The sequence below is a fragment of the Nanorana parkeri genome, unplaced genomic scaffold (assembly GCF_000935625.1).
Source record: "Nanorana parkeri isolate BGI_ZX_2015 unplaced genomic scaffold, ASM93562v1 scaffold6, whole genome shotgun sequence".
Taxonomy (NCBI): Eukaryota; Metazoa; Chordata; class Amphibia; order Anura; family Dicroglossidae; genus Nanorana; species Nanorana parkeri.
The window spans coordinates 1,962,072-1,972,811 of record NW_017306274.1 but is presented as its reverse complement, the minus strand read 5'-3'; the positions used below and the strand labels follow the sequence as shown (position 1 = coordinate 1,972,811).

The 10,740-nt window shown below is 45.7% G+C and overlaps 1 protein-coding gene across 1 annotated transcript in view; it reads right to left on the bottom strand.

Annotated features, from left to right (window-relative positions):
• Positions 1-10,740, bottom strand: part of ZNF536 (zinc finger protein 536) — a 517,603-nt gene that overhangs the window by 421,336 nt on the left and 85,527 nt on the right. The window contains exons 2-3 of the mRNA XM_018553236.1: positions 3,616-3,676; positions 2,724-2,791 (exon numbers count right to left, since the gene is read on the bottom strand). The gene's annotated coding sequence lies outside the window, so the exon portion shown is untranslated. The remainder of the gene's footprint in view (positions 1-2,723; positions 2,792-3,615; positions 3,677-10,740) is intronic.

Below are 10,740 nucleotides of genomic sequence, written 5' to 3'. Positions count from 1 at the left end.
CCCGTTACCCCATCTACAGCAATTGATGCAGCACCTCCAGCAATGTCTGTCCTGCGGTGTAACCACCTTGCTGCCCACCGATGCAGAAACTTCCCGGGAAAGGAGGGGAACAGCACCAAGGCTTTTCACACAAAAGGCTTCAGTGGAGAGGTGTGTATTGAGGTGTACAGGACGGCACCAGCTGCACCGTCTTCTACAGGCTGAAGTGTAGACAGATGGATAAGCGAGGTGCCAGCAAGGATGAAGATGCTGAGAGCTGAAAGAAGGATTTCATACTGAAGGGGATTAGCCAGGAAATAAAGTATCATCGAGATGTTTTAGAGGAAAACAGCTGAATGGGCCAAACAAGCTCAATAAAAAAAAAAAAAATAGAAAAAAGATTTTAAAAAAAAAAGAAAAAAGAAAAAAAATGGAAAATATATATAAAAAAGGATTAAAAAAAAAAAGATTTTGCCAAAGAAGCAATAATTTATTCAAGGGGCGTTAATAATTATTTAAGGTGATAGCAAAAGATACACAAAATGAGACATTAAAGTGACATTAAATTCAAAAATAATCAAGATGCTTTGCGGCCGCCCGAGCATTTTCGGACGGGAGCGCGCGGGGAAGACACAGGTGAGTTTAAATTGCTTTTAAGGCAGGTTTGTTTTTTCTCTTACACTTTTTGCATATATCTACTGCTTGCTAACCATAGATAAAAGCAAAAAAAAACAAAAAACGGAGGGTTTAATAACCCTTTAATAGATGGGATTCCGTGGTGAGAGCACACAGTTCTCTGACAACCCTGAGGATGCACGGCATCAACTGCCAACTTTCGGCATATGGGAGATGTAGAAAGGCAACAAATGGGCTGAGTCATGTTTGTCATCAACTGCTTGCTTTTCCTTTTAGCCTTTTATCTGCTGTAACTTTACCTTCCAATTGAAATGCTTTCTATGTATTACTGGAATGCAGTCTCACTACACTAATGAATATGCTGGTCTTTTTTTTTACACTAAGGGGCTTTATCCAGTACCAGTGGCGTTATCCGGGCTGGCTGGCTGGATCAGGCAGACGCGCCCTCCAATCAGGCACTGTAGAGGGCCGCCCGCAGTGGCCTCGGAAGAGCGAGCGGCCGCCCGATGACAGAGCCGGGTGATCGTGTCAGGGAGAGGGAGCAATGGCTTCGTTTAGCGGGGGTCGTGACGGCGCCCCCCCTCAGTCCTGCGCCCGGGGCAAGTGACCCCCCCGCACCCCCGGTTGTTACGCCACTGTCCAGTACATAGGTATTCTCTTTGGCTCCATCTAGCAGCAGTAATGCCTGTGAACGGTATAGCTGGGTGATACTGTTATACATGAGCCCCTATGTGCAGAGCCATAACTACAGATCACAAAGGCCCTATAGAAAAAAATTCAATGCACCCCCCCCTAGGGTTGCCACCCGTCCGGGAATCACCCGGACAGTACGGGTTTTGAACCCTGTTGGTAGGCAGCCTGGCTTCCTAACCAATCAGGAAGCCAGGTGGTACCTCATGACTCGCGACCTGGCTTCCTGATTGGTCAGGAAGCCCTGGGGCCCCTGTAAAGACCTCCCTTGGAGCTGTGAGTAATGACACCAAGGTCCCACAGACTTCTCTCGTGCATCTGAAGTCATCTCTACTCTGTAGACAGGGGATTAGGGTTGTAGTCAACTGCAACCACACTAATGATACATACTGTATTATGTTCACATGTTCTATGTTTAATTTGCGTCATCAGCCTAACGGGGTCCCCCTTCCACCCCCAGGCCCCATAGCAGCCGCCAGGGCTGCTATGGCTATAGATTAGGTCTGTGCGGGCAGCCCGTAGGAGAGTCGGACCTCGGCTCTCACACACAGAGCAGAGGCCCGGCTCTCCAGCGCTCCAAATTTCCCCAATCACTGCTTCAATCAACAGTGCTGCTCAGGGAGTTGAGTGGTGTTACTTAGGGCAGTGCTTGGGGTTGGACAGGGTGTTCTCAGAATGCTTGAAAGCCAAGCCGCTGCTTTGTGTGTGCGAGCAGCAGACTGATTCTCAGACGGGTGGCCAGCACTGAGTATTTTAACCCCTGCTGTCTCTGGGAGTCATGCCTGTAACTGTCAGTCTTGCAATGCCTCATGGGACTTGTAGTTTCACAGCAGCTGGAGGCTAGAGATGCCCACTATGCTCTAGAGGCTGGTAGGTTTCGGCCAGATGTGTTCGGAAATGCATCAAAAAGCGCAAGTTTTAACGTGCATTGCCATGTGCCTTTGCATTGAAGGTCAGCATGCTCCATAATATGTGACAACGCACTTAAAAGCAACTTAGCGCTTCTTCGCACATTGACGAGCATTGTTACCCATGTTGACGCATTTTTAAACCCGTTGCACTGCACGTTGACATGCGCTTCTATCGATTTCATAGGAAGATGCTTCTTGCAACAATGCAATGTGGTTCCAGCCTGCCGTTTTCCCAATAAGTGACCCTTGTAATCACTCTAATGGGTTACATGAATGGGTCACATGATCTCTTGCCATGTATCAAGTGTCAGGGGACCTGTCATCAACCGGCCAGTTGTAACAGGTCACATGACCATCAATCCTCAGCTGCCACTTGGAGTTCGGAACCTTAAAAACCACCCAATGAATCCCAATGAAAATGAAGCCAGCCAATTCACAATTTTTTAGAACTAGAAGAATCAATACTTATGTTTAAACATGGAATGATAACCCGCATATTCAACTCACCCAGTACTGTGCATGTACAGGTTCAGTTCAGTTCGGCTGGGCGCAGGGGGGGAACGCCAACATTCATACTGTGGAAGAGACGGGAGAGGCTTCTTAATATTATTAATGGTCGGGGGAAATGTGATTGACAGTCATTGGGTTTCAGGCTTCTTCTGTTATCAATACAAATCATTATGAAGGTTCCTAAAGTGAACTTGTACTTTGCCATACAGGGCAAAAAGACAGGTTCTCTTCATGGGAGACCCATTCAGGACAAAGTGACAAGTTCTGGATAACCTGCCCCCTACCCCCTCCCTTGCTGATAGTTACCCTTCCCCATTGCCCCATTCCCTGCCCTCTTTGGCCACCAAAGCCTTGATCATGAAGCCTTGAGTAAGCTCTGTGTTGGAGCTTACACAGGGAAAAGGACAACCCCCTTGGTTCCACGTAATCGGGACCAGCAATTGGTTGCTCAGGCACCATGCACTGCAACATAGGAGGAAGTGGAAATGGTCACATGCTCCCTTATATCCAAAATGCAGGGAATCAGGAAGGGCTTCAGTAGCAAGGAAGCAAAGGTAAGTATCAGCAGGAGGTGAATATCTTTTTAAATGAATCTGTCACCTGAGACAGACCAGCACTGTCAGTACTAGGAGCATGGACAGGTTATGGCTGAGAAGGGGTTAACAGGCCAGCACTGTCAGTACTAGGTGCGTGCACAGCTTTGCACCCCTAGTTCTAAAATCAAATGTAGACAATGCACCGTGCCTGAGAAGGTTAATCCACAGGTTATGGTTGGGAAGGGGTTACGTGTACTGTACTCATCTCCCCTTTGTGGCAGTTGTCTATTTCAAGGTGTGTGTGGCAGGGATGGTGATTTGCCAGAGAAGCCATAATGGTGCCGCACACTCACCTGGACCTCTGAATTCAGCTCTAGTGGATGGATGGAGCCATAGGCAGCACTTTAGCCGGTTCTAGAAAAAAAGAATAAAACAAGAGTGAAGTTTGAAGGTGATCACAGGAAGCTCTACAGAAACGTGAGATACAAACAAATCAGAACTTTTTGAACAAAACTTAGCACAGGGGAAGGACAGAGCCGTGGCAATCTATGATGAACCTACAAACATGGATGACCATCAGCTATAGGGAACATTAGATGGCCTCAAAAACCTCGTATTAACATTATAAGCCGTGTGGAATTTGTGTGTGCCAAAACTTTATTTTTTAGAGTTCTATAGAGTAGGAAAAGATTTAACCAGGCCGGGGCTTTTCTTTTCTGTGTGTGATTCATGGGGGGGAATTCCCTTTACTTCCTGTCCCGGAGACATTAAGGAATTAGAGGAAACATATTTTCCAATGTGAGATCATTCCCCGCTTTCTTCTGCGTCTCCAATAGGGACACACAACCGATAGAAATCTGGCACAGGTTTCAACAGTCTTCCCTCCTTCCTCCCTTCCTTCCCCTCATCCTTTCTTCCCTTCTTCCTTCCTATCTTTCTTCCCTTCTCTCTGCCTTCTTATTTACCTTCCCTCATCACTCCCATCCTTCTTTCCTTCCCTCCTCCTTCTCTTCCATCCTTCTTTGCTTTCCTCTTCTTTCCCTTCATCCTTCCTTCCTTCTTATCTTCCTTTCTTCCTTCCCTTCTTCTTGTCTTTCTTCACTCCTTCCTATCTTTCTTCCCTCCCTCCCTTATTTCCTTCCATCTTCCCTTCTCTCTGTCCCTTATTACCTCCTATCTTCCTTGCTTCCCTCCATCCTTTCTTCCCTCCCTTCTTCCTTCCCACCTTTCTTTTCCCCCTGAATCATTGTAACAATTACAGACAATAACTGATATTTATTTATTTATTAAACTAACAACCAATCAGAATCCATCTCTGTCACAGGATTGAAAATAAACACCAACACCTTGTGAATTTTTCATTCCATCCCTCCATCCTTCCTTCTCTCATTTCCTTCTTACTTCCTATCTTACCTTCTGCCCTTCCTCCTTCCCTATTTCTTTTTTTCCTGCCCTCCCTACTTTCCTTCTTCCTATCTTCCCTCCCTCCTTTTCTTTCTATCTTCTGTCCTTCCTGCTCTCCCTCCTTTCCCTCCCATTTCCTTCCTGCCCACCCACCTTTCCTTCTTCCCTCCTATCTTCCACCCTTCCTTCCCTCCTTTCCCTCTTCCTTCCTATCTTCCTCTCTTCCTTCCCAGCTTTCTTTTCCTCCTGAATCATTGTAACAAATACAGACAATAACTGATGTTTATTGATGAGAACAAAAACCAATCAGAATCCATCTCTGTCATAGGTTTAAAAATAAATCCCAACACCTTGTAAATAAATATCAATGTTGTTATCAGCCCCTTTCAGTGTTTTTGTTTTCCAAATCAGACTCGTGCTTCCTCCGGGGGCCGCACAGAGTGGAATTCTTAGATGGCAAATTATTCCGCTTCCATCCTGGGAATAATACGGAGACCATCGTGTCAGGACCGAAGAGACATTAGACCCCTACACCACCACCAGGGTCGTAGCCTGACTTCCCCCTCCGACTACACATCCTCAACCCCTGGCCCTGTCTGCTGCGGACAGGATGGGCATTTCATTCTTCATTGGACATAACTAGTTCTTGAAGCTATTTTAATTGACTTATAAAACATTCATAAAACATCCATCGTGTCTTAGCATCCGGTCATAACCAGTCAAAACTGCTATTTATATAGCAAAGATTATTCAAATTTTCTACTGATTAGAAGATCACTGGAAGGCAGTGGACGTCCACTCAGAGCACAATATCAATGGTCCTTGTGATATCTCAGCAATGATTCTTATGGGGCCAGAGAGATAGATGACAGATGGATAGAGTAGACAGACAGACAGACAGACAGACAGATAGATAGATAGATAGATAGATAGATAGATAGATAGATAGATAGATAGATAGATAGGTTATTTGCAGGTAACTATAATTTGAGTTCTGATTATATTTTGTACGTTATTATGTATCGGTTAACTCTAAACTTTAGAAGTATTCTTATCACTGCATTGCGGCTCACATACGGATCTATAACGTTTCAGGCACAGAGAGTGTGATAAAAGCAAGAGAAACATCACCATGTCTGTGTACCCGTGTTTGTGTGCCCATGTCTGTGTGCTCATGTCTGTGTGCTCATGTCTGTGTGTTCATGTCTGTGTGCCCATGTCTGTGTGTTCATGTCTGTGTGCCCATGTCTGTGTGCTCATGTCTGTGTGCTCATGTCTGGGTGTCCATGCCTGTGTACCCATGTCTGGGTGCTCATGGCTGTGGGCTCATGTCTGTGTACCCATGTCTAGGTGCTCATGGCTGTGTGCCCATGTATGTGTGTCCATGTCTCTGTGCTCATGTCTGTGTACCCATGTCTGGGTGCTCATGTCTGTGTTCAAATGTCTGGGTGCTCATGTCTGTGTACCCATGTCTAGGTGCTCAAGGCTGTGTGACCATGTATGTGTGTCCATGTCTCTGTGCTCATGTCTGGGTGCTCATGTCTGTGTGTTCATGTATGTGTGCTAATGTTTGTGTGCCCATGTATGTGTGTCCATGTCTGTGTGCTCATGTCTGTGTGCCCATGTCTGGTCGCTCATGTTTGAGTGCTCATGTCTGTGTGCTAATGTCTGTGTTCCCATGTCATCGTGCCCTGCCAATCACATGCTTTTCTATTGGAAGACACCACCTGACTGCTTGGTATGGGTGATGCAGACACTTTAGGGTCTGTTAGGCCCTTTGTGGGCGCATTGGGCCGGTTGAGGCGTCACCATTCCAATTAGCCCCACTTGTGCTGACGATACAGAATCTCCATTTTCCAGCCCAAAATCAAAGTACGACTCCCGCAGGCAATCACCGGCGACAGAGGCTGTGTGAACTCCTCTCGGCTGCCTGATTATGCAAAACTAAATAGACCTAAATAGACCCCAGCCTTCTGCAAATTATGTACCCTCTTCTGCGAATTATGATGAAGCCTGTAATTTCATCGCAATGAGGAGGTTATTAATCCTCATCCTTGCGGACAATGATGGGAGAAACCGAGGAGGTTTCATAATCGGATCCATTTAAAATCAAATAAGAGACAGGGAAAAAAAGCCACCGCTCTCACTGAAGGGACGCACACAGGTCTCGTGGAAGGGAGGGGCGTGGACGCAATCACAGGGCCACTCGTGACCCCCAAAAAAAACCTGACTTATCCCAAAAAAATAGTATTTGCCAGGACCATGCGGGGAAGACACCGGTTTTGGTTACAGGAAGACGCCGTCTTAGAGCGGCCGTAAGAATCATTTTGTCTGGATGCCGAACAAATACCCAAATGGGTACTTCATGCCCAGTCAGTCTAATTTGCCGCGTCTTGCAGTATCGTGTTAAATAACTCAACCCCCTAATTATGACAGCATGCTACCTGGGTTATGGGTCTCAAATCACTCACTACACTTCCCAATCAGCGCTGGAATAAATCCACACTTAAACGCCCCGTCCGCACCAGGGGCCCCCGGTACACTTCAGCCATGGCTTAAATGACCTTCGGGTACCGGATCTGAAGGTTGGGGGGGGGTCAGGGGACTAAAAAGTCTCAGCGTGACCGGCTGGGCCAGTTCACCCAAATTACAGAACATGTTAAAATACTATTCAAAGAGAACCAGTCACTCAATTTACATATAAGCTGCATAGTTTGCCATAAATGGGTCTCCTTATAGAAACAATTACTGTACAAATGGTTTTTAGTTTGTTCAAAAGTCAAAAATAACACCCTTCACATGAGGGTACCCTACACATTACCCTACACATTAATATGTGCAAAAAATAAAATGTAAGCTTTATACATTGTGCAAAAAGTCCCTAAAAGTAATGTGCGAATATTGGTTAATTCACACAGACAGGGTGCATGTACTGTTTCGCTGGGTGAATAGCTATGAGATGTGTATATATATATATACAAAACCAAAGTATTTTTTTAAATGTTTGGCATCATGTGTCACGTTATACAAACTTCTTAAAGGCTATTTCCACCTTAAATACCATTTTCCACCCATATTTAAGGTGGGACATAGCCCCTAACCTGTCCCCCACATACCTGAATCCCAGTGTGCTTCTGCCCATAGGCTCCTGTATTTTTTATATTTTTAAATCGCCATGACACGTCATTCCTTCACAGATCCATTCACAAGGTCTGTGAATGAAAATGTTACAAGTCCCATTTGCCGCGACGGCAGAGGGACTCATAGATCTCAATGGAGCCGTGATGTCAATACACTTGTAATTCATTGATAAGTTCCTCTAGCTCCATAAGGGAAGGTCTTTACCTCCGTACAGACCTGGACCTGGGGGAATAGTCTACAGGAGCCTGGGCATTTCATCCACCAATCACGGTTGCAATGCTTTGCAAAAAATGAATACATTTGCTTTTTTCTTTTTGCAATTTTTTTTGCATTATGCCTTTAAGTAAATACTTGTTTTATGGGTGGTTTAGGCTGACAACGCTAAGCCGCTGCCTTGTAGTGGTGTTTTTGTGATGGTGCTGCCATGTGCGACCCTTCTGTTGGCTGTTCGGCTACCTATCAGGTGTATCAAATAGGCAGCCCAACAGCCATCTAAAGAAGCTTAAAGGAGAACTATGAGGTGGGTGCTTTTCACTCACCTCAGAGTTCTAGCCGACCTGTGACAATGAGACTGTCACAGGTCGGCTCAGTAGAGGTGAGCGAACACATACCGGGTTCGCTCACCTCTCGATCCTGTCACGGCTCTCTGCCGTGACAGGGGGAGGGGCTGGATTCCCCCCTCCCCGCTCCGATCTGCCAGCGCTGACTGGCGGAACGGACGGTGGAGAGGGCGGGTACAGCTGGCTCTGCCTCTAGATAGGCAGAGCCAGCTGTCACTCATGCAGCTGGGCGGATCCCGTCGTCTAAGTCGGGATCCGCTCCGGCTGCGGCGTCTCAGTATGCCGCGAGCTGTAGCTCCCTATATACTGAGCTTTGGGTCACGGGAGGACGCTAGTTTGTGTCCTCCCGTTACCCTAAGGAGAACTATGGGGAAAAACACTGACCTCATAGTTCTCTTTTAAGCTGGCCATACACTGTTAGTAGGAATTAACAGGAAAAAATGCTCAGGACCCCCATCCATGCTAACAGCCTGGATGAGGGAACCCCCCTACAAAAGGTCTATTGTATAATGACATTGGTGGGTGTGCCGCTGTCAAAATACCCAAACAGTGACTGCAGCTAATTGGCTAATCATTTTCTGACTGGCTCCATCAACAAAGGTCAATTGAAAGTTGACTTTTGTCAAACTGGGGGGAGGGGAGGTTAGGGGTCCTCAGGGGCCACACACTTGTATGGCATGTATGGCCAGATTGAGAGTCACATGAGAGATTCCTGTAAGATGCTTGAACTCACACAGTGGCTCCCAGCTTCTTTGTGTATTAAACAGGAGAGCAGGGGAAGCTCATTGACGACCAGTACATAGTGCTGCTCCTTTACTGTCAAATTAGCAGCTTGGGGGCGGGTCTTGTGACCAGACTCTATTGCTTAACTGCAATTGAAAAAAAAAAGTGAGGTCAGCCACCTGGCTATGCTGTCTGGATATCAAGACTGGTTAAACTGCATTATAAATCCTTTAGCTGATGGCAGCGGTTCACATAATCTGCATATTTGTAATGTATATCACGCTTTACTTTAACATTGTATTGCTTTTCCTTCACTGTCCAATCAGCAGGCTGGGGTTGGCTCTGTGACCAGACTTTATTGCTTAACCGCCCCTGAGGAAAGTGAGGTCAGCGACCCGGTTGTGCTGTCTATTGCTTATCTGCCCCTGAGGAAAGCGAGGTCAGTGCTGTCTGGATCTCAAATCTGGCTAAACAGAATTACGTCTTCTTCAGCTGACAGCGGAGTTCACAAAGCCAGCTTTGAAACGGAACGGCGTTTACGCTTATTGTTGGAGCGGTAATAAGTAGCACGAGGGCGAGGAGCGCCAGGTCTTCGCTCCTCCTGTCTCTTTAATAAGCAACTCCTCGCTCACATTAACAGTGTTGAGAATTCAATTGAAAAAGTCTTTGTCTACTGTCTGCTTACTCTAAAGATGGTCTTTCTTAAACAACAGAGCACCAAGGAGTCGTTAGGCCTCTCTCTTCATTACTTCAAAAAACCAATCATTAGACACCAGAGTATATACGTAATTAGAAAATCACTTCCTTTGCAATCCAAGCTAAGTAGTTTACATACTGTAATTACAGGGACAAAATCAATTTTTAATCATTGCACTGATTGGGCTCATCAGCTCTGTGGGAACGTTGTAACCTGCTTGTTGTGCATAAGCAACATCTGGGCTCCAACAATTACCCTTTGTTTGCTACAATATCTTTCTGCATCTTCCTTTTTTTTTTTTAAGAATAACAGACGCAAAATTAAAAATAAAAAAGTCCCCACAAGGGTGAAATATTTAAATATTTCCTGTATTAGTATAATGCCAACCTGCCGAGCGTCCCTTCATTCCCGGACCGTACTGGGATTTGAGCTCTGAAGATGCCCCGGATCCTCAGAGGTGATCAAATGTATCTTTATTTCCTCTTCATTACCTCTTTTTTTTCCTTATGTAAAGGGAAGCTTATAGCAAACATTAAGTATGACTTCTGTCATTCCCCCTCCCTCCTTTACCAAAACGCCATCAGCTTTTTTTTATTTTATGAATTAAACACCCCGCCCCCTCGTATACTAGTACCCACCTACTTCCTCATTTCCCATCTATGCGAAGGCGACTCTTGCATTGCTTTTGCATGTTCTCCTGGGATACCTATGTCACATATCTCAGGAGACAGAGCCGTAACTACAGATCACGGGGCCCCATTGAAAAAAAAACCTATAAGGGTGAAATATTTATATATTTCTTGTATTAGTATAATGCCAACCTGCCGAGTGTCCCTTAATTGCCGTACCGTACCGGGATTTGAGCTCTGAAGATGCCCCGGATCCTCAGAGGTGATCAAATGTATCTTTATTTCCTCTTCATTTCCTCTTTAAGTATGCCTTCTGTTATTCTT